Genomic DNA, 5,550 nt, shown 5'->3' on the forward strand with positions numbered 1-5,550 from the left:
TTGGGGATTATGTTATATTGCAAGCCGGTAGTGCTGGTCCTCTTAAAGTTTTAAAGCATGTTGGTCCATACGCACATGTCATTAATTTTTCATCACATTTTGGCCACCACTCTACTTTACATATTGAAGACTTAGTTACTTACAAAGGCCTTTTTAATTTCCTTGATGATCATTTTCTACTTCCTTATGTGGATCTCCAACCTAAATATATTACCATTCTCACTCCAATAACACATGTCACAGCACACAAAGATGTAATTGATGCTATTTTAGATAAACAGGTTGTGTTGACCAATGAGGAAGATTTTGGAGATGAGTGGCATGAATTTTTACTATTGGGACTTCAGTATCGGTATGTGATTACAAAGAAAGATTGTCCTCCTTGGTTGGATCATATCCTTGAGGATAAGCTACAACTATCCTTGTTATCATTTGTGGAGTTTCGGTATTTGGTCATCGAGAAAGATCGTCCCCCGTGGCATGACTTGGAGCCTTTCGTATCAGATTCAGTGCAACATTCTACTTTATCTACTCGACGGGGTCGAGTTTTTCTCCCACCCCGGGAGAGTTGATGCGGACATCCATTTATTATTTATTTTCTATTTGGACTCTTAGTTATATTTTATTTGGACTATTGTTTATGTTTTCGTTATTGGGCTTGTTTAGTGGGTTTGACCCAAGCTCTTCTCTTTAGGGTTTATCTTCTGCTATTTATTTCTGTTTTGTTTCTCATTTGAGACAGTTGATGATGAATTAGAATTGAAATATTTTTGGTGGCTTGCAGCCGTTTTCTCCCTCCCCTCTCTTCCTCTGGTTTCTTCTCCTCTTCTCCCTTCTCTCTGTTTCTCCTCCCCGTTCCTTCTTCTTTCTTTCTTATCCATCCTACATCACATGCTAACATGTCATTAGGGAAAGGATTACAAGCATGGCCTTTGTAGACATGATGTACTATGGATAAATGTAGAGACCTACTGATCATAGAAAGAATTCATAAATTGTACTCTCTAAATAATACCAATACTGTTCTGGTTATTATCTAGAGTATATTGGTAAAAAGGTTTCAGGCTTAATATTCTGCATTCAGCTAGGTTTCCCGTGACATGTTATCAGTATCAAATTCTTAAGTACCAATTCTTTAAGATGTCCAGAATAAGTTGGTTGAGAATTAAAACTTGTGAGATAATATTATGTTGCAAAAACTTTTGGAACTTGTGGTCTCAGAAGAATACGTGGGTTTTGATGCATGAGTACTTAAAAAACTACCTAACCATGTAGGAGTGTGAAGTCCTATGTTTCAAAAAATCTACATATACCTAACACCCCCTCCCCCTGCCACCAAAAAGAAGAAAAAAGGACAAAGAAAATCAGAGAACAAAGGAAAAATATTACAAAAAGTTGTTCTATGTAAATATGCGTTAGGAAGAAATTGAAGCATCAAGAATATTTGAGATCTTGTTAGGATAAATAATGGAAATATGACATGAATTTAGCAAAAAGGACATTTTTATAATATGGCTTGATCTTTTGAACATAGCTCTCATTATCAGTAAAAGAACTGAAAAGATAAATTGAGATAATAAAATGAGGACAATTTCCTGATGCAGTGTGTGTTCTTTGAAACTATGTGCTTCTTCCCAATGTGATAGATTTCTTGGCAGTTTCTAATATTATAAATTGTTTGGAAAGAAGTAGTTGTTCTACAACCCCCAAAACTGTACGCAGAGCTTTTCAATGAGGACTCTTTTTTCTCAAAGGCATGTTAGTCAAGATAGACATAGAGCGATTTCTAACATCCCTGAATCAGAGGGAGCAGCTTCAGTAGTTCCATCTCTCTAAACCATAGGAGTTCTGGTGGTGGGTGTTGTCCACTTGAGTAGGTGCAGGGATAGAGATCTATCTTTACGGGGCTTACAAAGCCTAGATAATACCTCATCAGAATTCTCTCATATTTTTATCATTTAAGGTTATGCTTCATAAACAACTGCAGAGACATTTTTGGTTTAAGAATGTAGAACAATTTATGTAAGTGTTTTTTTCTTTTTGGCTTTCTGCACACATAGAGGACATGATCAGTGGTGTATTTATTAACCTGCAGAACTGTCGGAACATGAAAAGGCAAAAAAATTGTGAACTATGATGTTCTATCACGTTTTAAGGTTCCAGGTCGCATTTTTTGTTGGGGTGTGGATTTTGTTTATACGGAAAGCAAAACGAGCATGTTCTTTGTCGGAAAACTGAAGTAGATGGAGCTGGAACTATTATTATGAATTCATGTTTTTCACCCACTAGATGTCTCCATTTTGGGTTGACGTTATCGAGGATTGTTGTTGCCTTTTCATCATGGTCAAGCGGATGCCGTGCTGCCAGTGGGCATTGTGGCAGCAGTTCTTTTTCTTAGTCATCCCACTGTAAAGAGAAGATGAGGAATAAGTGTAGAATTTAGCTGTGACTTTTTCAAATTGATGGTGATTTGCTGCCATTTGACTAGCTTTTGGTTTTGTTCTAGTTCTTGATTATTTTATTTCCTTCCTTACCATAATTAAACTAGAATCTTATGCAACATATCTACTAATGAATTAGCTTGAGTAGGTTATTGTTTCTGTGGTGTAAAGGTACACTTTTTGGACATTACTGTAATCTATCTTGACAAATTCCAGATGCTTGGACTGATCTTTATCCTTGTGCAACTCATTTTTCAGCTATACCAAAATGAAGTCCGATGAATTTAATCTTGGGGTAGCTTTAGAAGTGGTCAAGAATGAAGTTATGATTCTGAGTCGGGAGCGCCAGGTGCAAGTTAGATATGATTTACCTGCTGAAGTATCATTCATGTACTTATATGGTGACATCTTGCGGCTTCAACAAGTCCTTTCAGACTTTTTGGCAACTGCTATCCTTTTTACTCCTCCTTCTGAAGGATCCTCAATTGAATTCAGACTGATTCCAAGAAAGGAGTGTATCGGGACACTGACACACGTCCTTCATATTGAATTTCGATAATTGATTTTCATAACTGTCAGTAAGTTTTTGTTTTATTCATTTATTTCATGTGTAATTTGCTGTGATTTTGTTTCACTCGTTTACCTCAGTAATATTACTTCCCCCGGCAGAAGAAGGCCACCCTCATAATCAGTAGGTTCCAGTGTTAATGCCCATATGTACTAAGAAAACGATTTTGACTATGCTTCTGATGCCATCAACGAAATGTTTATTAGGCTTTTCTTTTAACATCTTGTTTTGAAATTTAATTTATTATTGGACTAATTTGATAGGTCACTTTAAAACAAGATGCTAGTCAATGGAATAGGCTTACAAGTCACACCCTCTGGTTGTGGGTTCAATGCCCTTTCACCTATGCATCTGGAAAAAAGAACGGTTGACAATTCTTTGCTGTATGTAACCAGAAAGGTGCTCGTACACATTTATTTTAAACTCAAACTTTAGTTGCTTTAACATGTATCCATTTCAACAAAATGGTACTTGATCATGACAAAAAGAAGGCTTAATCGTGTGATATTATTTTTGTTTTAGGTATGTGTGTGTCTCTCTTTCTATATATCTACCTAATATATCTAATTTTGAGTGTTCTTGCTTTGTGCACATGCATAGATGTAGGTGAACGTGTCATAACATATCTGCCCCGCAAGGTGCTTTTTGCATATTAAATTATGGCAAATGTAAATTGAATACTCGCTTATTACAAATGATGAGTTTCTTGCTTCTTGTTATGTTTCATTTTTACTCTTACGTTGATTGTGAACATCAATAATACTATTTTCGAGTCATGGTCAATGTGATGAGGATATCGGACGACGTTTACTTATTTTATTTAAGCTTTATTTATTTTCTTGGACTATTATTTAAATTTGGACTTGTATGGGCTCGGGCCCAAACTCGTTAGGGTTGCTTTACTATTTAAACCTATTTTGCATTCTAATATTCAGTTGATGATGAATGAATAATTATTTTGGTGGCTTATGGCGCATCCCTCCCCTTCTTCTATTGAATTCTTCTTCTATCCCCTCCCTTAATTCCCTATTCTTTCTGAATCTTTCTTCTGTTTCTATTAATCATCCTATTGGTGCTGCATCAAATTTGGTATCAGAGCCTAAACTTGGGTAATCTCTCATCTCCAATCCAAAAATCTCTTTCTATTTCTTTCCTAAGAACTTGTGGAACAACATACACAAATAAACATTTAGCATGAGCAGCCAAGTTATTATTTTTCCAGCTTCTTCGTAGTTGTTCTTAAAAAAAAAAATTGTTCACGTTACTGTTCACAGGCGGAAATTTCAGTTTAGGTTTTTTTCTGCAATTTCAGTTCACATCCCAGCCCCCCAAAAAAAAAAAAATCGTGTTACTGTTCACGGGTACTATTCACACCCGAAAGTTTATTTTTTTTGTATTATCAGCTTCAAAAAAAAAAAAGTTACTGTTCACAAAAAAAAAAAAAATTTTAATTTTTTCCCAACGTTTTTTTTTTTTTTTTTTGGTGGGACATTCTAGAAACTACAAGCCCCTCACTTGGTGGATTAATCTAGATCATCCTAGTTTAGTCCATAGATATTTTGATGTAGATATTTGTATAGATAATTCTAGAGGTGTAATTTAGACCGTTGGATAGAAAAGATCCTAGCCATCCATTTGAGGAGGCTACCACTATAAATAGCTTGGTAGGATTCATTTGAAGGGATCAAGGGAGTGAAGTTGTAAAGAGTATTCCTTATTCAATACAAAGCCTTCTTTGTAAGCTCTTGTGTTCCTTCTTTGTCCCTTTCTTAAAGTGTTCTACTTAGTGCCTTTCTAAAACATCAACGCCAATCGGGAGGCTGACTTAGTGTAATAACCGCGGGGGCGGAAGTTGAAGACACTAAGGCCGCACGGTTCTTGAAGGAAATTAGCAAGTCCGTGACAGAGAGCTCACAATAATTGAGAGGCGCTGTCGAACTTCAATTCGATTTCTCCAGAACGGTAAAAACGGTAGAGTAATAGATTTAGATAAAATTTAGATCAATTTGATTAAGTTGATTTTGAACTGAAAATTAGAAATATGAAAAATCATATTTTTGAGTTTAAACTAAATTAACTAGTTAGCAAATTTATTCAGAAAAAATAAAATAATTTCGCTTATTTAAAATAAATTAATTAAAAAAATTAGGGAGATTCAGTTCTTATTCGATCCTTCAATTCTTGATCTAGAACCGAAAATCGAACCGAATCGAACCCGTCGGTTCTCAATTCAAATAACCATTCGAGTATTTAACTTAAGAAGAACCGCTCGATTCAGTTCAAGAATTTTGTTTAGTCTCCTTTCAGTTTTCTCTCTGTATTTTGTAGTATCTGTTGTGTATTGTCATACTTGGCCAACCTACCTGGGCCATGGCCCAATCAGGCCGAACCACATGGCACTCTAGCCGAGGTTGGGCTATGGCCAAAGCCCTTCAAGCCGAAATCCACTAGCCGAGGCGCCTTTTACCAAGGCTTGTGAATGTAATCGAGGTCCACATGCTGAGGCCTATGAGCCAAAGCCATGATGCTGGAGCTGGTTGA

The sequence above is a fragment of the Olea europaea genome, unplaced genomic scaffold (assembly GCF_002742605.1).
Source record: "Olea europaea var. sylvestris unplaced genomic scaffold, O_europaea_v1 scaffold2821, whole genome shotgun sequence".
Lineage (NCBI taxonomy): Eukaryota > Viridiplantae > Streptophyta > Magnoliopsida > Lamiales > Oleaceae > Olea > Olea europaea.